The sequence below is a fragment of the Nuphar pumila genome, chromosome 2, assembly GCF_984573655.1.
Source record: "Nuphar pumila chromosome 2, dmNupPumi1.hap1.1, whole genome shotgun sequence".
Classification (NCBI taxonomy): Eukaryota; Viridiplantae; Streptophyta; class Magnoliopsida; order Nymphaeales; family Nymphaeaceae; genus Nuphar; species Nuphar pumila.
Window position 1 is genome coordinate 67,017,156 of NC_143250.1, and position 22,517 is coordinate 67,039,672.

Below are 22,517 nucleotides of genomic sequence, written 5' to 3' on the forward strand. Positions count from 1 at the left end.
TCGAATCGAAAATCGGATCTCCCATGAGGGAGATCTCGATTTTACAAGTCGGAAATGATATTTTAAAACGCATCCCGGGTAATAAAATCCGGCTCACCTTTTTGAACGTTTACCACAATAAACGAATTCAAATCACTCCGAATTTTTGGCACATTTTTTAGGGACAACTAAGGGCAAATTTCATGATTTTTTTAGAATTTGTAATGAAAAATAAATGCATGAAATGATGTGTGGACTAACTGACAAAAACAGAGAGCTACTGAAATTGAGCAGAATTGAAATAAATGCTTAATTAAACCTAATTAACCCATGAAACATGCTAAATTAACAAAATAAAATGCAAATTAAATCTAGCTAAATGCATGAATGCTAAAAATCTTCAAGGAAGTATAGTTATATATTTTTATATTTGTCGTTTTATGAGAATAGCTCAATCCATCCCTCGGATGAGCTCTTTCTTCAAACGACACCTGAATCAAACCATGATATGAAATCAAGAGGAAAAGAGGTGCACCTTTCTTCGTTACGCAGCTTTAAAACTCTTGAAAGGGACTGCTACCAGGGGCTTCGTTCATCCTTCGATCCGGGCTTCGAATGATTCACCAAGATCGACCCACGCTTGAATCGAAATGGCTACAGTGCGAGCAATATAGGCACTTTACTGCATCTTCTCCACTGAGCTCAAGAGGGGCGTGAATTCCAAAGTTCAAAAATCGGGTTCTGAAGAAAAGCTAGGTTGAATTTCAAAGTCCAAAAAGAAGCTCTCCAGGCTGGGCGTGGAGCCTTGTTGTTATAGAATTTTCTGAAAATTTTGAATTTCAAACAGGCTCAATCTGAGCCCTCCATGTGGCGCCATCTCAGGGGGTGCTATTTTGATTTTTTTGAGAAAATAAAAAAGGAAAATTTGTGGGTGAGACACCTCAGCAGAATTTGAAAATTTTCAAAGTTTGGGTCTGCTTGATTTTCTCTGCAGGAAGCTCCCAGATGGTGCCACCTCAGAGGGTGCTACCTGGGGTTTGAAATTCAAAATTTGCCTTTTGTAGGGAGCCCTTAGGTGGCGCCACCTCATGGGGCTATTTTTATTAAAAATATAAAATAAATAAAAGAAATGAAGCCAAGTGGGGCTCTGGATTGGCGCCACCTCAAAAGGAGGTTTGAGGTGTAAAGCTGGAAACAGTAGGAGCATGCCATGTGGCGCCACCTCTGGAAGCTCTTGACACATGTCTAAAGGATAGGAGTGGAAAAAGCAGACTGTGCCACCTCAGAGGAATTCAAATTCTACTTTTTTGTAGGAAAGGAGAGGCTGACATGTGGCGCCACCTTCAAGTTTCTTCACACTGCCATGTGGCAGGAGAACAGGGATGGAAGAAGCAAAATGCTCCACCTCAGAGGGGGGGGTTTCTACTTTTTCTGATGCAGGGAGGTCTGGACATGTGGCAGACAAGTGTCAGCAGTTTGGAGAAGCTTTCTCAAATGGCGCCACCTCAGAAGGTGATTTGAATTTCAAATGGGGGGTTGGCTCTGGAGGAATGGAGGATGGACATGTGGCAGTTCCTCAGAGTGGCTCCTACAATGCCATGTGGCAAGAGGGAAAAGCAAGGAACATGTGGCGCCCTCATAGACAAAGTAGAAAAAGGTAGAACTCCAGGATTTGCGCCACCTAGCTCTTGTCTGAAAATTTTTGAATAGTTGCTTTTTCTGAAGAAAGCCAAGAGTGACATGTGTCTTCTACTTTTTCTGAAGGAAGCTAAACATGACATGTGTCATCTACTTTTCTGAGAAAAGTAGGGAAAAGACATGTGTCATCCTGCTTTTTCTGAAAGAAGCAGAGATTGACACGTGGCAGAGGGAAGAGAAGGAGGTCCAAGCCATGTGGCGCCATCTCAGACAAAATGGAAAAGGTGAAGTTCAGGATTTGCGCCACCTCTAGAGAGATTTGAATATTTGAATTCCAATTTTTTTGAAGAGAGCAGGAAATGACACGTGGCATCTACTTTTTCTGAGAAGAGCAGAGAATGACACATGTCACCTGCTTTTTCTAAAAAGAGTAGAGGATGCCATGTGTCCTCTGTAGGAGACAAACTTCAAATGGCGCCACCTCAGAGGAGACAAGCTTTGTTTTTTCTGGACAGGACAACACATGACACTTGGCATCTCAGGATGATCTTTGGAATGACTGTGATCATCGCAAAATTTTTCCTATTCTCTTTTTGGTTTCTCTCTCTTCCTTCTCTTTTCCTTTTCTAACCTCTATTTTCCTCCTTTTTGAAGGGAGGAAAATAAAAGAAAGAAAAGAAAGAGAGAAAAGAAAAGAAGAGAAAGAAAGAGAGAGATGACGAACTATTTTGCGGGTTTTCACTTGACCTTTATTTGAAAAAATATTTAGAAAATTACTCGCCTCCGTTTTGAAAATTTGCGGGAAAAAGATGGAGAGACGGGATTCACTCATCGGTACGAGGTTCGACCGTTCCTGGCGCCTTTACCAGGGGTAATCGAACCAAGGATCGAATCTATACCTTTTGCTTTGCCTAAATATAATCTAAGAATTTACTCTAAAAGATCTAAATGCATGAAGAATCATGCTTGTGCAATGCAAGAATGTATGCATCTTTTGAAAAGAATGTTTTGAAAATTTTCCAAGTATTCTGAGATGAACTTGATAAAGAAATGATTGAATCTAACTTAGAACTTGAGATAGATCAGAGGAGTTCTAAGTCTTTGAAATAAATCAGGATTTTGGAAGAATAAATGAGAAGGAATGTCTTGAAGTTTTAAAATGAAAGGAAATGAAGTTTCAAAGTCAGAAATAGACTTTAAATTTTGAATTTGTTTTTAGGAAAGGAAATGAATACTTGAGTTTAGATTTTGAAGTTTTTAAATTTGGACTGGATTTTAAGAAACTCAAATGGTATTTAAGAACAGAAATTGATTTAGGGAGTTCAGATGAGATCTGAAAATGGAACCGGATTTTGAAATCCAGAATTGGGAATGGAGTTGGATCTAAAGATGGATTTCAGATCTGAGATCTGAGATCCGAGATAAAATTGGGTTCTGGATCCTAATATGGATTCGGATCAGAAGTCTACGATCCAACATGTGATTGAATTCTGGATCCTGGAATGGAAATGGATCTGAAATCTGAGATCCAATGTAGAGTTGGATTCTGGATCCTAACGTGGATTTGAATTTGTGTTCTGAGATCCAAGGTGAAATTGGAGTTTGGATCCTAAAGGGGAATTGGATCTGAAGTCTGAGATCCAAAAGTGAAATTGAATTCTGGATCCTAAAGTGGACTTAGACCTGAAATCTAAGATCCAAAGTGGAGGTTGAGTTCTGGATCCTAAAATAGATTTGGGTTTGAGGTCTGAGATCCAATGTAGAGTTAGACTCTGGATCCTAAGATGGATTTGGATCTGAAGTCTGAGATCCAAATGGGAAATTGGGGTCTGGATCCTAAAGAGGGATTGGATCTGAAGTCTGAGATCCATTTTGAGTGTTGAATCCTGGATCCTAAAAGTGGATTTTGGATTTAAATTCAGAAGATTAAATTGAACTTGAAATTTAGAATTTGAATATACAAACGAATTTCAAAGCCAAATTAGACCTTGAATTTTTGGAATTTGGAATTTAAAAGATGAATCAAGAGTCTCAAAGTTGAAATTGAACTTTGATTTTGATTTAGAGTTTTGAATATAAAATGAATTTAGAATTTCAAAGTTAAATTGAACTTTGAAATCTGATTTGAATATAAAATGAGTTTGAAATCTCAAAGTTAGATTGAACTTTGAGATTTAAAAATGAAATAGAATTTTGGAAATTGAAAGAATGAATTGGATTTGAGAAGGATTGAAGATAGATTGAGAAAGGTATTTACATTACTTGGAGTTTTTGAAAAAGACATTTTGAAAATATGATGCAATTCTATCTTATATGATGAATGAATTTAAATTTTTGAAAATTGGATTTTAAAAAGCTATCTTATTCTTAAACTGAATTAAAATAAGATTGAAAATATAATACATCCTTGACTATGGTCATTGAATGTATTATATGATAATCTATATTTAAACTCAAAAGAAGAATAAAATACATTTTTAGTGCTTTTATATTATTTAAAATGAGATCAACCCTCAATATACCCTGACTATGGCCATTGGTATATATTTTGAGTTAATCCTAAGTTAAATTCTGATAAAAGAAAAGAAATATTTTGAGAAAATATGATGGATTTTGAAAGTGGATCAAGTGTGGATCCAATGTTATTTCGTAAAAGACAAGAATTCTAAATTTTGTTCACACCCCGACTATGGCCGTTGATGTAAATCGTCAACTTAGAATTAACTTATCTCTTACGAAATGGTGCACGTGCCATTCGTGTTTTACCATTGTGAGGATTTTGAGAAAAGAAAAAAAATGCATGGAATAAACAATTCATGATATTCTATAATGCTCATTCATTCTACCTAAAGCAAGGAATATAAATTTTCATTAAAGTCTAACTAGTACAACATGTAGAATCAAATTTACAACACCAAAGAATACCCCTTTTTACATATTTCCTGCAAAACAACTGGGTTAGCATGAGAAAGAAAAATTTACACATATCATGTGGTTATCTACAAGATGTTCATATGAATAATTATAAGACAAAGAGAATGATACTCATACATATGTATATACACAAGTTATATAGGCATATACAGATATCTGTATATGGATACATATGGCTTGAGAAATGATATGAGTTTAGTGGTTTGCAAATGGTGGAGCTGGACGATAGTGGTAATGATGCTGAAAGCATGGCCATCAGGGGGCAATAATCAATGACAGAGATGATTATGCATAAGGCCATAATTGTATGAAGGGTCAAAGAACAGCTTACAGTGATTTTTTTTTAACTGCTGTAGTAAACACGATATTGCAGCAACTGTTGGAGTTGCTGCAAAAAAGTTCTTGCAGCAATTGTCGACCTTATGACAGACACAATGAAGCCGCAGCAATGCTTAACATTGTTGTGACTGAATGAGAAGTGAAGAAATGTGGGATGATTGGTGATGTAATGTTTAACAGTAAATGGAGGCATATAACGCTGATGGACCTACACTGGGTGGTAAGCATTCGAGAACATAGTTAACTACAGCAGGATTCATATGTAACCACAATGAAACCACGTCAATAATTGGACATGGCTGTAGGATGGAGGATGAAGTCCTGGTGGACAGGGTGTGAACGAGTTGGCAGCAGTGACTCTAACAGGTGAGTATGTATGGTGGTAGCTGATGAGATAATAGGCAACATGGGACACACAAAGATGCAACAGGATATGTTGTGTGCTAGCTGGATATATACCTGCTACTGCAGGTAGCAGCGAGGTAATGGGGTGGATATGAAGGGTTGAAGATAAGGTAGATGTAAGGTGATGCCATGCACCTCTAGTGAACATGTGATACGTAATGCTACTTTGTATGCATCGAGATTACCATCACTAAGGCAAACTAAAAAAAAATAATGAGCCAATACATCAATTATTTCCAAATGGCTGTTGCTGACATATAAATGAAGTGGTTGGTTTTGACAATACATATTTGGCAGAACTTAGAAAAATTCTGAACCAACAGGGGACCGATTCCTGGACAGCATGCCATTTTGTTATAACACTATCAAAATAAATCATTCAGCTAATATATACATAAAAGAAAAAAACATACCTACCATTGTTTATTGGAAACGTAGACATCCACTGGGTTAAGGTTTGAAGTTAAATTCTGGACATACGACATTTCCAAAGGGATCGATTCTATCAAACTGACTTGGGTGGAGGAATTCTAGTCCGGACCTGAGATCAAGTTCTGCTATTATAGACCCAGTTGAGTGCCCCCACGACATATGCATGATTGGATTGGATCATGGCAGGTTCTATTTAGACGCTCAACTCCAGTGGGTGCGATGACCCAAACCTGTGGTGAAAGGAAACTAATGGCCTTCTTTAATATGTATAGTCTCAAAAGGCACGGGTGGCCCGACTCCATCAAGCTGGTCCCTCAAATCTATATGAAGGGAGCTTAACATAGAAGATGAAGATGAATGGGTGAGGTAAGACAATCAAGAAGCAGAATCAATAAGGCTCAATGCTTTAAGCAGATAATTACTAAAGTGAAATGATCAAATAAATAGATTGGTAGACTGAACAACAGTTAACATTTCCTATATATGACTTCAGCAGAAAGATAGATGGTCAACATACCTATATCAACAAAAAGGGTTCAATGTCAATTTCTGTACCAATCAAGGAATCGATAGACGCAAGCACCTGTTAATAAACCACCTCGCTACGGCAGGGATTCAGAAGGGTTTTGTTTTTCGTCTGAAGATTTTTTTTTTTTAGACGTATTGCAGAGACTCTGAGAGGGATGTTTCCTTGGAGGGTAGATCGAGCCGCAACCTTGTTTTGATTCGAGAGGAAGAGAGAGAGTCCCGGTTGAATACTCTTGCAACTTCAGAACGGATTATAGGAGGGTCGACCTTGAGCCCTTTGGAGAGGAGATCAATCTTCTCGAAACAGGAAAACAACAAGCACCGATAGGAAGCGGGAATGGTCGATGATCGATGCCCCCTTTCTTTCTCGCTGGCCTACCTTTATAGAAAAAGGAGAAGCCTCGAGAAGGAGGGCTTCTGTTGCAGATCGATGGTCCGAATCCGGGGGGGCAGTGATCGGAAGGTGGAGCTTGGTGTCGCACATGGGGCTGGTTGGGGAGAGGAAGAAGGCTTGCAAGGCCGTTGAAGATGAACGGAGGAGGCCAATGGCCATGGCAATCGAGGGTGGATGTTGATGGAAGATGGCAGATGGGGGCATGCGATCAGGAATCTTCCAGAGGAAGAGCGTGCGAGAGGGAAGGAGAAGGTGGTTTGTTGGGGGATTAAAGGTGGAGAACGAACCTGGATGATCGAAGGGTGAGTGGTTGCTCGACCATGGAAGAAGGAGAAGATCGGAGGGTTGAAGAAAGAAGGTCGCATATGGGGGTGGTCGGCCAAGGAGTGGAAGACTCTCCTCCCTCAGAGGCGCCGCCCTCTCCTCTCTTACGAAGGAAAACCCTAAGCCATTAATTTACGAAAAAGGGCTCTTTCAAAAAAAAAGATTTTCAAAAAGGTGTTTTTCTAAAATGAGGTTTTTAGCAAAAGATGATTTTAAAAGTTAAAACTCATTTGTTTTTCTCATAAATTTTCCAATTTTTTTGGTTTTTAGTTTATTTTTCAATTTTTTTGTATTTTTAGGATAAAATCCTAAAGTTTCACGAGAAAACAAAGATTAAAACTATTTTTTTTTTGTATTTTTAAAAAAAATATTTACAAAAAGGGAATTTTTTCGAGATTAAAAAGCTATTTCGAGAAAAAAAATTCAAAAATGGGTTTTGATCCGGATTTTGAGAAAATATGGATTTAAAGTACTGGATTTGGATCCGGAGTTGATTTTGAATATATCAATACAAATTTTAATTTAGAAAATCTAAAGAAATGACTTGATTTTCTCAGAAAACGGGTTTAGGGGCGAAAGGGTCATTTTTATAAAATCTTTTGAAAAATTTGGGGTGTTCACAATGACACATGGTGCTGGGTGAAGATGGTGGATGATGACACATGGCATGGAATGAAGAGGGGGTCTAATGACATGTGGCAGCTTCTTAAGGTAGCCCCACACTGACACTTGGCAGATAAATGGGAGGAGAGAGAAAAGACAAGTGGCGCCAATCCAGGGGACAAGGCTCCTATATTTTAGGGTTTTTCAAAATTCAGATTTTTCAAAAGAAAAAGCCTGTGTGACACCACCTCAGTGTGGGTCCCACATTACTTTTTTTTTGAAATAAGGACAAGACAACAACCACTTTTTGGAATTTTCATAAAATCTGGACTAATTGGTAAAAATAGAAATTTTTGAAAAGAGTTGGCCCCTGTAGGGCGATTTTGTAAAAGAATGATAGTTGAAATAGTTTGACAAAAGGGCAACATTTGAGGTAAAGTGATTGAAATCCATATTGAAAACTATCCAGATTGTTTTCTTCAAAAAATATTTGGAAATTCAGAGTCCTGGGGGTAAAATGGGAAGAATTGATAATTTTAAAGAACTAGGGTTTTGAAATTGATTTTAAAAACAGTTGAAATTCTAATCTGGATTGAAAATTTTGAAATCAAGAGTTTTGGACCTCGAAATGACATGCTGAGCAGTGCAGTGATATGAAATGCTCATGCAATGATATGCAATGCCATGTTTTATGCCTTAGAATCTTGAACCAAGACTTGGAGATTCTTGTCTTTTGTCAGGAATAAAATTTTGAACATCTGAGCTAAATAGAGAAATTTTAAGAGTTACAGATGAAATTTAGACTTCTGTAAGGTCTGAGCTCAGAAAATAACCATTTTGCCCTCCGGCGATTTCAGAGGCTGGATGCTGATGCTTGGTGAAAATGTTGGGGAGGTGAGTGAAAATTTGGGGTGTTTACAAGCACCGAGTTTTTCCAACTGAGAGTCAGGAAGGAGACCGGCATTCTTAAGATATTTAGAGATTGAAGCAGAAATGATTGCCGGGGTTTCAGGATTATCCCTTATCCTAAAGGGGAAATAGAATAGACATTTTGAAGAGAATTTAGAAAAAGAATGATTCAGGTTTATCCCTTAACCTGAAGGGGAAATGGAATAGACATTTGATGAGAATTTAGGAAAAGAATGATTCAGGTTTATCCCTTAACCTGAAGGGGAAATGGAAGATTTTGTGACGAGATAACTTGAAACTTGAATTTGGAAGGGATATGACAAGATTTAGAATTTATGATCTATGATTTTTAGAAAGACCAGGTATGTGGTCCAATTTTCAGGATTTAAACCCTTTATTCTGAACGGGGAAAATAGAAGAAATAGAATTCTGAGAAGACAGAAGGATATAGAATTTTGATGAAAAAAATGGAGAGAATTTAAGGAAATTGATTTATTTTGTAAAAAGAATTCTCACAGGTATCATGGTTGCCCCTATGAGTGATCTCAGGATTATCCCTTATCCTGAATGGGAAAAAGAATAGAATTTTAAGAAGGTGAAGAGAAATTGATATAAATTTAGAAAATCAATAAAGGTTGACAAAACTTGTATTTACAAAAGAATTCTCGTAGGTAGCATTATTGCTCCTACGAGGGGTTTCAAGATTATCCCTTATCCTGAACGGGAACAAGAATAGAATTTAAAGATATTTTAATGAAGGGAAATTGATATAAATCTAGAAAATCAACAAAGATTAACAAAACTTGTATTTACAAAAGAATCCTCATAGGTAGCATTGTGGCTCCTACGAGGGGTTTCAGGATTATCCCTTATCCTGAATGGGAACACCTTGGACAACGAGGGTCAGATTTATCCCTTAACCTGAGCGGGAAACACCTCGGACAACGAGGGTCAGGTTTTTCTCTTAACCTGAAAGGGTACACCTCGGACAACGAGGGTCAGGTTTTTCCCTTAACCTGAAAGGGTACACCTCGGACAATGAGGGTCAGGTTTTTCCCTTAACCTGAAAGGGTAACACCTCGGACAACGAGGGTCAGGTTTATCCCTTAACCTGAGGGGGAAAAATATTTTAAAAAATACCTCATGGGAAAGAGGCACCAGGTTTATCCCTCAACCTGAAAGGGAAAAGAATTGATAAAATTTTTAATAGAATTGAGGAAATATTGATAAACTTGATAAAATTTGATAAAATTGATGTAAACTTGATAAAAATATGAATAAAATGAATGAAACTGATAAAGATATCAAAATTAACTGAAGATTTACAAGATTTGAGAAAAAGGAGTTTTTCTGATCCTGCCTGCATATGGGATTTTGAAAGGAAAATGTTTATTTAGAAGATAAATGAGAAATCATTTTGGGGGAAGAAAATCCACCACAAGAAGAATAATCAGTGCGAGATCTGATCCTTTAAATCAAACATGAGAGATCATCATGAGGGTCAAATTTTGAAGGCAATGGTTTGGAAAACCTTTTTTTGAAGAAGAAGATCAACACTGGATCTGATTTCTAAAAATGATAGTTTGAAATTGATAATAAGATCAATACAAGAGTTGATCTTTGAATATAATGTTTTAGAAACCAATCTTGGAAGATAAGACCGACACAGGGGTTGATCTTTGAATAAAATGTTTTAGAAACCAATCTTGGAAGATAAGACCAACACAGGGGTTGATCTTTGAATATAATGATTTAAAATCCATACAAGGATTGATTTTTGAATGATTCGAAACCCATTTTGAAAGATTTAGACCAACACAAGGGTTGATCTTTGAATATAAAGATTTGAAATCAGTTTTGGAAGATAAGACCAACACAAGGATTGATCTTTGAATATAACGGTTTGAAAATCCATTTCGGAAGATAAGACCAACACGAGGGTTGATCTTTTGAATATAACATTTTGAAATCGATCTTTTGTAAGATAGGATCAATACGAGTTTTGAAATTTTAATGCAATGGTTCGAACACTTTATTTTTTTTGAAAATATGATCAACACGAGGGTTGATTTTTGACAAAGGTTAGACCAAAGAATATTTGAACTCTTTGGTCATGACGAAGACTTTTTGAAATTTCATGATTTTTGAAAAGCCCTCATAGGTAATATCATTTCTCTCATGAATGATGTTAGGATTGTCTCGCATTCTGAAAAGAACAAGAATTTAAATGCCTCAGTATGGCAAAAGAAGGAAGTATTTGAATATCAAAGATATAAAGGAAAATTGACATTTCATTGATAAGCAAAGGTTTGATAACAACTGAATATTTACAAGAACTTTTAAAAGGAAAAGATTCATAAAAGACTGGGTTGACTAGCCCCTACAAGACAACTGACAAAAAGAAGCGAAAGCAAACAAAAACTTTGGCTTTATCAATTCTTCGAGTGGTCCGGGAATGGTTCTGTCAGGACTGCTGGCTGCTTTTCTTCCTTGTTCTCGATCAGCTCACTTCTGTCGATGCAGTCTTGTATCATGTGCTTGAGGACAAAACAGTGCTCTGTGTCGTGCCCCATTGCCCTGTGGTACTTGCAGAATTGGTCATTGAACTTTCCCAAGATTACGGGAGGATCTGCTACTTTAGAGAGTTTGATCATCCCATGTTTTAACAGGTAATCCAGAATTGCTTCCATAGTTTGATCTAAAGGAGTGAAGACTCGATCTTTCTCACACTTGATGTACTTGGGCTTCTCTTGAAGATCCTCTTTCTGTTGGATGCCAGTCAGAAGTGGTTTGTCATTGTTCTTGTAAGATCTTTCCTTCTGCCCCTCTACCCTCAGGCCACTGCCACTGTTGTTCTTGTTTTCTTTGCTGCTACTGCCAAGATTATTACAGGAGGCATCAACTGAATGAGCGAACTGCGCTTTCTTCTTTTGGTCTTGGACATTCTTGACCAGAGGCGTGCCCTCGTAAAGCTCACTTTCTATCCCTGCTTCGAGCCATTCAGCTCGCTCGATCAACTTGATGAAGGATTTCGTCGGGGAAGTGGCGATGAGGCTCCTTATGGGCTGAGAGAAATTGTTGAGGATCACCTGCAACGCGTGCTCCTCTGGAATGGGTACCTTCATCTTATTACAGGTGCTTCTCCACCTGTGAATGAAATCTCCTGCTCTTTCAGTCTCTCCTTGCTTCAGGTTGTAAAGATGATTTAGTGTAGGTGAGGCTTCAGTGTTGAATAAGAAGCACTTGATGAACAGATTTACTACTTTATCGAACTCTCGTAGTTCGATAGGATTTACGTGGTCAGCATACCATCTAGCTGCTACGCCCTCTAGACTGCAGGGAAAACAGATGAACAGAGCCCTGTTGTCTTTCATGAAACGGCTGCACTCTGCATAAAATATGGCTAAGTGGGCTTTAGGGTTGCCAGTTCCATCAAATTTGAGAAATTTACGAGGAAGGTTCTCCAGATTATCATCCCCATCTAGACCATCGTAAAAATCTTCGCCAGTGTAAGTTTGTTTGCCCTTACCCTTGGCTTGAATGTCTTTAATTGCTCGATTCATCTCCTTCATCTGCTTGCTCATCAGGTCCTCTGCTGGAACCCCAGACTTGGGCTTGTTGACGGATTCGGGCTCTTTTGCAGCTATCTTTACAGACTGTCTCGGAGGATTCTGTTTGTAGACAATCTGCTCTTCCTCTTCTGATTTTTCCTTGACTGACTCTGATTCCTCAGAAGTAGTGTCTGGCTGTACCTTCTTCCTGATGATTCGGATTTGCTTTTTCACAGGCTTCTTTCTCAGCTTGCTTTTAGGAATTGCCTCTTTCAGCTTGGCCTCGACTTGTTCCGACATTATCCTCGCCATCATCTTTTGGAACATATCATACATAGCGGGGTCGATGTCATCTTTCCTGTTCTGACCTTGTCCCTTGACTGATTTAGGAGAGCTCATCTCTTCCGCCTCACTGTCGCTGAGTTGAGGAACTGTTTCTTTTTCCCCTCTTGTCGTGACCATTTTTGAAATATCAGTGCTCCCTCTGTGGAAGAAAAGTGGAGGTTTTTAGACCAAAGAAACTTTTTTGGAGAAGTTTTGACAAGAGAAAGGATTTAGGTTGAAATCTAAACAATTGTATCCCATTACTAGGGATCGAGTCGCCACAAAATTTGTGACAATTGCGTTGTTTACTCTGCGGGGGGGAGTAACCAACTAAAAATATGAAAAAGAAAATATTATTTTGAAAAGGATATCTCTTGACGGAAAGAGATTTTTATGAAAATATAAACAAGAATATAAAATCAAAAGAAAATAAGAGGAAAATGGAATTTGAGAATAAATGGTAAAGATTTAAAATTTGAAGAATTTGCAGGCAGGATCAGAAGAATTTTTAGAAGAAGAAGAAAAGGATAAAGAAAAATACACCTGGGTTTTAAAAACAAAGAGGAAATTTTGAAATATATACCCAGGGTTTTGGAAAATATAAGGAAGATATAAAATATCACACAATCACAGATATACAAGCAAGGATACACAAATAGCACTCCCTAGAGCTGACTCTATATGCAATATTTGAAATGGTTGGTAGGACCTTAATCCTAACTCTAAGATTTAGATCATCTGATTTCAATCAAGGTATGCCGATATACTCAAGCTGAAGCTCGAAGTACGTGGCATATAAAGATATCTCTTCGGTTCTAAGGTAATGGCTTCCCAACATCCTTGAGCACCTACCGATATACCTCGGACTATGGCCCTTAGGTACGTGGTAGGGGCGCGAACCCAAATAAGTGGTCCAGTTGTGAGGCTCTCTTCCGAACTATGGTTCAGTGAGACAGCCCAGCAACGTGAAGACCGGGACAATATAGGTAGGGATGTTTTCAAAATATGATCAACATGCAATAAATTTAGAAGGCTCTAATGCAAGTCCTAAAGAGATAGATTTAAATGAAAAAGAAGCATACACTTGCATACATTGTTTTTGCATTCAATCCCTAAAATTGAGGAGAGTTGTATTTAAGACCTAAGTCTAATGTGAACATGGAATAATCTCCTCAATATGGTCCTACCAAACCATACTTAGATCCTATATGCAATGATGTCAGCTTTAGGACAGAGTCTAGGCTCCTAAGGTTTGCATGGAAATGAAGCTGACATATGAAGAATAAAGACTTAGATTATATAAAAGCAAAGCAAAGGCATAGATTCAACCGGACGAAGACCAGTCCCATCACGGTCGCCAAAACTGTGATCATCGCAAAATTTTTCCTCTCGTATCTTTCTCTCTCTTCCTTCTCTTTTCCTTTTCTAACCTCTATTTTTCTCCTTTTTGAAGGGAGAAAAAATAAAAGAAAGAAATGAGAAAGAGAAGAGAAAAAGAAAGAAGGAAAAAGAGAAGAGGAACTCTTTTGTGCGGTCTCACTTGACCTTAATTTGAAAAAAAAATATTTAGAAATTTAACTCGCCTCCGTTTTGAAAATTTGCGGGAAAATGGAGAGACGGGATTCACTCGTCGGTACGAGGTTCGACCGTTCCTGGCGCCTTTACCAGAGGTAATCGAACCAAGGATCGAATCTATGCCTTTTGCTTTGCCTAAATATAATCTAAGAATTTATTCTAACTCTAAATGCACAAAGAATCATGCTTTATGCAATGCAAGAATGTATGCTTCTTTTGAAAGATGTTTTGAAAATTTCCAAGTATTCTGAGATGAACTTGATAGAGGAGTGAAGAAATGATTGAATCTAACTTTAGAATTTGAGATAGATCAGAGAAGTTCTAAATGTTTAGAGTTGAAAGAATAAATCTTGACTTTGGAAAGAGAATAATTTAAAGTTGAGATAAAGGGGAAGGAAAGGAAATTTTCAAGGTTTTTTAGAAGATGGACTTTGAACTTGGATTTAGGAAAAGAAATAAGATTGAAAATGGAATTGAATTTAAGATTTGAAATTTGGATTTCAAGATGGAATTCGAATCCATGGTCTGGATCTTTGAATCTGAACTCTGAATTGGATCCGAAATTTGAAATGGATTTTGGATCTGAGATCCAAGATGGAATTGAATCCTGGATCCTAAAATGGATTTGGATCTAAAGTCTGGGATCCAAAGTGTGATTAAATTCTAGACCCTAAAATGGATTTGGATCTGAAGTCTGAGATCCAAAAGGTGGAATCGGGTTCTGGATCCTAAGATGGAATTGGATCTGAAGTCTGTGATCCAATGTAGAGTTGGATTCTAGATCCTAGAATGGAGTGGATCTGAAGTCTGAGATCCAATGTAGAATTGGGTTCTAGATCCTAAAGTGGAATTGGATCTGGAGTCTAAGATCCAAAGGTAGAATTGTATTTAGAAAACTGGATCCAAGTTGATCAGATTTTGGGCTTGGAATCTGAGATCCAAAGTAGAATTAGGTTCTGGATCCTAAAGGTGGAACTGGATCCAAGATCTGGAATCCAAAGTGAGATTGGGTCTTAACTTTTGGATTTGGATTTTGAAAGTCTGAATGGACCCTTTGAAGATGGATCTGGGTTTTTGAAAAACCCAGATTTGAATTTAAAGTTTAGAATCAATCTCAAACTTTGATTTCGAATTTGAAGATGAGAAAAAAAAAATGAACTTGACTTTGAATCAGAAGATAACTTCAAAGTTAAATTGAACTTTTGAAGTTGGGATGTGGATTTGAGTTTATAAAGATTGAACTTTAAAATTTCAAAGTCAAATTAGACTTTGAAATTGAAATCTAAATCTTTGAAATAAGATAGAAGAATGATTTAAAATAGAGATTGAAGAAAGATATTTGAGATTACTTGGAGTTTTGAAAAAGAAATTTTGAAAATATGATGCTGCTCTATCCTAAATGGTGAATGAATTTAAAGAATTTTGAAATTGGATTTTTTGAAAAACTATTCCATTCTTCAAATGAATTAAAACAAGATTGAAAATATAATACATCCTTGACTATGATCATTGAATATATTATATAATAATCTATGTTTAGATTCAGGTGAAGAATGAAACATATTTTGTGCTTTTATAGAGTTTAAAATGAAATTAATTCTCAATATACCCTGACTATGGCCATTGGTATATATATTAAATTAATTTTAAGTTAAACTCTGATAAAAGATAAAATGTTTAAAAATATGATGATTTCTGAAAAAGGATCCAGTGTTATTTCATAAAAGATAAAAATACTAAGTCTTGTTTACATCCCGACTATGGCCGTTGATGTAAATCATCAACTTAGGATTAATTTACCTCTTACGAAATGGTGCACGTGCCATTCGTTTTGCCATTTGTGAAAATTTGAGAAATAAAGGCAAAAATGCATGAAAAACAAGTTATTCATGATATTTACAATGCTCATTCATTCTATCTAAAACAGGAAAGGTAAATTTTCATTTAAGATCTAACTATTACAACACATAAAGATGAATTTATAACTCCAAGTAATGATGTTTTCACATATTCCCTGCAAAAACACTTGGTTAGTACAAAAAGAGAAGAGAAATGGCATGCATTGTATAAATATCAAATGGAAAAATTGCTCGTATGCCAAGATATAAATGATGAAAAAGATGGGAAATAACATGCATACTTATATACATATATATACATGTATGCCTACAAATGAATATATATATATATATCACATGTGGCATACACTCGATGTAGATGGATGAGGGCGTTGTTGATGCAGGAAAACATAGCAAAAGATAGGTGGATGCTAGGTGATAGCAGCCAGGTAGGGGTGAAGGGGTTTTTACTGCCATATGACAGAATATGTAATGAAGGCAGCTGTTGGAATGTAACATAGATGGTGCTGGAGGTAATAATAAAAACAAAGTGATACAACATGGACTCTTAAGTGCAGGGAGCAAGGGCATAGATGAAGAAGATGCAGGGAACAACTGACAGATTGGGTGAAAGTGGAGTGTTTGAAGCTACTGCTGCAAATACAGTGCTGGGAGTTGATGGAGTGTTAATGGCACACACATGGATTTTCAGGTAACCCCTAAAGACAATATCAAAGGTTTTCTCCAAATTAATGCAGTCATGATTAATATGATGAACATAAACCAAACTTAGTGTTTAGGTGGGAATAGAAGTATAGTATTGTTGTTGTGAAGGCAGCACATACAATGTGCTACTGTAAGTAAAAGTGGCAAGGATGTACATGCCGTGCCTAATGGAGGTATGAATGGCTGAAGGTGCGGAGATGTGGGAGTGAGGTAGCCACAAGGGTGAATGTAGTGTATAACAGAAAAAAAAAATGTGACTGCTATGAAGGTACTATAGATATGATACAGTAAGTGTTGGGTATTGGTGAATGGAGTGGAAGTGAAGACAACACAGTGTACTGCCGCCAGTGCAGTGGTAACTGTTGCACTGATGCTGGGGCTGGACTGGCGATGGATGAGAAAGGTAACAGGTGGTACAGTAGATGGCTGAACAGTGGAAGCATGGCATTCCAGTGCTGAAGCGAGTGAGTTGAGGAGAATTGTGCTGAATGTGAGAACATGGTAGCTTGAAATGAAGTGAATGTAGTGGAGAGATGGTATACTGTGATGAATAGTGCATTTAACAGGGAGGTAGTGTGTTGTGGTTCGTGAGCAACTGGTTGGTGAATATGAAAGTTTTAGTAGTGTTTGATGGTGAACAGGGAAGGTGCAGCAGGGTGATGTTAACGACTGTATGGGATGCAAAAAAAAACATGACAGTAGATAGTGTGTTATGAAGAGGTGATACTGCGAAATGTTATGCCAACAAAGATATGCAGCAAGTGAGATGGGTGCTGGGAGTATGACAGTGAAGATACAACATCATCAAGATGCTTTTATGCAGGTAACAAGGTGACTTCCTCAGCATCTCAGGGTATTTGATATTCAGAACAAGGAGTTGGGGATGTCATAGATGGAGCTGGAAGTATTAGCAGGTAAGGTGGAAGGTAAAAGCTGCTGGGATGACTAACAGATGAGTGCAACAGGGCTGTAGGTGATGGTGTGGCCAGAGAGGTGACAGGGAGATGGATGTAAGGTGATAGTAATAATGTTAGTATGTGCAAAGAAAACGATAGTGATATGAGAGAGATGCGATGTTACAAACTTGCAAAAAAAATGTCACATCTACAGCATATAAAACCATGAAACCCAAATAAAATATTATGCATATTAGATTGGCAGCCTGATAGTGATATGCACATGGGCCAATCATCTTCAACCCAGTGGCTACTGGTTGAAACAGCCACCACGAAAATATAATGCTTTATTCCAAGGCATCCCTCCTGTACTCAACTCTCAGCAACACCTGTTCATTGCATCTTGCAAATACTTGGTCTTGAAAATGTCAGCACAAATATCTTAGAGAAAACAAAAGAATGAATCCAGCGTCACTTCTCTACCAGTCTGGGCATAAAAGGGGATGAACTGGAATTTTCCCCTTAAACTTAGTCATCAAATTGAGTTGCTAAAATATTTGTTGCTGAACACATCTTAAGCTTAGACTTCCGTGGCTCTTAAATCCCAACGTCCTTTGAAAAATCCCCTCAAACAGTTACCTTCTTTCAGGCCAATGTCTATAAACTACAGGCTTTCAGGAAAAAGCAGTAACTGGCATGCTTGTGATAATGACAATAAGATAGGACATTAGCACAGGTGAGGTAAAAGGAAATGTGCTGGACATAAGGATTAGAATGCTAATAGCAACAGAAAAAGGAAAGAAGAGAAAAACAAAAAAAAAAGAGAAAAGGAAAAGAAAAAAAATGATTCAACATCCAACATATATACATATTGTTGGAAGGAAATATTGTAATGCAATGAGAAGAAAACGGGTGGAACTAAAATTTTGAAACAGGAAATTGATCAAATGTAAAAGGAGAAATGGGTATTCAATAATAAGTATGTAACAGCAAATATAAGTGAAATATAGATAAAACCATGATAACAAGAATGTAACGAGAAATCAACCAAATAACAAGAATATTACAGAAGCTTAAACAAAATTAAAGAAACGATAATGAAAAGGGAAGTCTATTGATTCACAAGGGAATCAAGCTGAAAATAATAATTAAGAGATTTCAAATGAACCGAAACAAAGCAAAATCGGATTGGGATATTAGAAAGTAAAAAGAGAAACCATCAAGGGATCGAATGACGCTAAAATGAGATACTGCTACCTCCAGTTTTAGAAATCTGATACAATGGAGGGTCACTTTTGTAAATGGACATTAAGATCCCTATAAGCTGGCGAGATAAGTTGAAAAATAAAGGAATAAGAGAAATACATTGGAACTACTCGTTCCACTGGTTATCGCACAGAGTTTGATCAGCATTGCCATAGGCAGTCTGGATGTTACCGAATATGCATAAAAAAAATGGGAAAATCTGGTAATATCTAAAACAAAAGGGTAAGAAAACGATGCCAAGATTAATTCAAATGGATGCAGATGTCCAAATGTTAGAGACTGCCACGCCAACTAGGGCCAGAACGAATTGATTTAAACAAAAAAAATAACATCAAAGAGGGGGTTGCGATAATCAAAGTAGAATAAGGAATCAGGGGAGCTACTAAAAAAATGAAAGAAAAACAGAAAAAATTGTTGTAAAAAGGAACGTTAAACACTAATATTTTGTTGCAGAGACGCAGGTTGATGCTGCCATGAAACAGGTCAACACTGCATATCCTGCTTTTAATGGAGCAGAGGTATTGAACCCCTGCTATAGGAACAAGAATCAAAGGAGAGAGAATGCAAGAAAAGAAAAAGAAAACCAAAAAAAGAAAACAAAATCCAGAGAATGAAGAAGAAGAGGGAAGTGTACTTACTTCTGCTGCCCAAGGAGAGGCTTCAAGGAGGGAGAAGGAGGAATGAAGGAGCGTAGAGGAAATCACATGGAAGGGTAGGGGACGGATCCATTGAAGAGGCTCAGAGGCCTCTTCTTAAAGAGGAAATCGAGAGTTTGAGCGGAAGATTGGTTGAAGATGGAAGGCTCAGAGAAGAAGAAGTTGTTCAAGATGGAGGGTAGGAATGAGAGGGAGGATCATGCGGGAGATGGCCGTTTCCCCTTTCTCAAATTTCCAAAAGAAGGATTCCCTCTTTTTAAGATTTTTATAAAATGGCTCCAAATGAGGTTTTTGGCAAAATCTTTAAAAAGCACTTATTTTTCTCGTAGTTTTTCCGAATTTTTTGGGTTTTTTTGCATGATTTTTCCATTTTTTTGTATTTTTGGAACAAAAATCTAAGTTTTTACACGAAAACAAAGATTAAACACTAATTTTTTTGTATTTTTCTGAGAAATACTTACAAAAGTATTTTTCTGAGAATTTCAAACCATTTCGAGGAAAATTTTTTTTTTCAGAAGAATGGGTTTGGACCCGAGTTTTGAGAAAATGTTCGAGTTTTAAAACTCGAATCAAGGAATACAACGCAATGGATCCAAACGGATGTCGGGTGGACTGTCCGAGCTATTTACAAACTATTTTTGATATTTTCTGTAAATTTAAAAAAACTGGACAACGAGACTCAGATTTGGATCTGGACAATAGATCCAGATCCGAAATCTATTTAGACATATAAAATGAATTTAATTTCAGTAAAATTTGAGAAATGAACTGGAATTTAGATTTAAAATGACTCATTTTGCTAAAAAATGAATTTAGGGGCAAGAAGGGAAATATTTAAAAGATTTTGAAAAATTTGGGGTATTCACAACATGATAGAATCACATATAAAGTTTTTTGACTGCCTTAGAGCATATATGAGCATGATAGAATCACATATAAAGTTTTTTTGACTGCCTTAGAACACATATGTGCATGATATAATCACATATACTGTTTTTTGCCTGCCTTAGAACACATATGAGCATGATAGAATCACATATACAGTTTTTTGACTACTTTAGAGCACATATGAGCATGGTAGAATCACATATAGAATTTTTTTTACTGCCTTAGAACACATATGAGTATGATATAATCACATATATAGTTTTTTGTCTGCCTTAGAACATATATGAGCATGATGGAATCACATATAAAGTTTTTTGACTGCCTTAGAGCACATATCAGCATGATAGAATCACATATACAGTTTTTTTGACTGCCTTAAGAATATATATGAGCATGATAGAATCACATATACAGTTTTTTTACTTCCTTAGAACACATAAGAGGATGATAGAATCACATATAGAGTATAATTTATTTTAATATATTTTGTTTATCAATATTGACCTTTCTTTTCTTGTGTAGGTTGCTGGCGATAATTAGCGTAGTGGAGCTGAAAGGACAAATCAAGACAATAAACAAGAGAACGCACAAAATCTTGGCAATGATTAGATTCATGTGTTGAATTTGTTCTACCTTCTTTTTGTTTCAAAAATATAAATGTTGAATTGTAAATAATTAGAACTTGCGAATTTTATAGTGGATCGATTAATTGTTTTAGTTTTCTTTTATATGTATTTTGATGTGTACTTTGTTTTTTATTCACAAGAAATATAAATTGTATAACAAGAAATTTTTTCTCAATATTTAATTTTCAATTTTTTTTATTTTTTCCCTTGTTTGCGACGGATTAGCGATGGATATATCCGTCGCTAATTACTATTAGCGTTGAATGTAGTGACGGATTAGCGACTACTATAAATTTGTCGCAAAAACAAAATCACCGTATAGTAACAATGGCCTTGCGACGGATGTTGGCAATCGTTATTCTGTCGCAACTTAGCGACGGAATGGGTGACAGATATATTCCATCGCTAATTAGCATTGAAAAAATCGTGATGGAAGCTATCTGTCTCTAATCCGTCGCTAAGCTATTTAGCGTCGGATTTAGGTCGTCGCTAATCCACAGGTTTCTTGTAGTGTTGGGTTTGTAGGCCTCCCAGAAGGTTACCATGTCTGTAGAGTCCAAGCCAAGGTAAAAAGTTCCTAATTTTCTTTTATAGCTTAAGTAATTTCAAAATTTAATTAATTAGATCTCATAATTTATTTTTTATTTTATTAATAAAAGAAATCAATAAATATTAACTTTTTATCTTAGAGATGAGACTCTTATCTAAGCTCATCTATAAATAGAGGCCCTCATGAGAAGGATTAACAAGGTTAGCTCTTTTTCTTTCACCCTCAAACACCTATCTCCCTTATTCTTCTTTCCTATACTTCAACGTTGGGTCTTCTCAACGTAGTTCAGCATAGGAGGTTTTCACGCATATTGAGAAAGCTTGGGAAGGTCTTGAGTGAGGCCTTTGTTTGCGTAGAATGGCTGGTTTGCGCGAGGAGTGCCATCTATTCTCTAATAATCGATTTTCGTCATTAAAGTAAGGAGTTCTATACTCTATACGTAAACCAGGATTCGTGGGTATGAATACCTTCAATTTTTTATGAGTACAGACCCTAGATCTTTCCTCCCATGTGTGGGTTTGATATAGGACAGTCGGATAATGTATTTGAAAGGGGTTTTTGAAAGAAAAAACACAAGAAAAATCATTTTTCATCAAACCAATTTCTGTAGAAACTAAAATTGTAAAAACAGTAAAAGATCCATAGTAGTTGATTGTTTTCCTGAATATTTTATTTTGGGTTGGTAGATTACAATAATATCAATATTCTATAAAAAATTTATGAATTTCTATGGTCGTTTTTATTAGAAAATATGAGTTTTTCAATTCGTGTTCTTCAGAAAATGTTTTGTTTTTCATTTTCAGCCTCACACCCGACCAGTAAATCATTTGTATCTCTCTCGTCTGGAGGAGTTATAATGGGTGATTTATTGCGTTAGAAAGTTAACAAAATTTTGCATTCACTATAAAATTTTAGGCTCTATTCACAAACTGAGTACGAATCGGTGACTGTCAGAATACAATAGTATAGGTTTGCACAAAAATGTTTGTATCTCCATCGTCCAGAGAAGTTTTAACAAACGGTTTGGGGCATCGGAAAGCTGACATACTTTTCTACGTTTTGAAAATTTTTTAGGTTTGTCCACCATACAAATTTTTTTTTACAACCTCTATAACAGTCAGACATAGTTAGGGTTT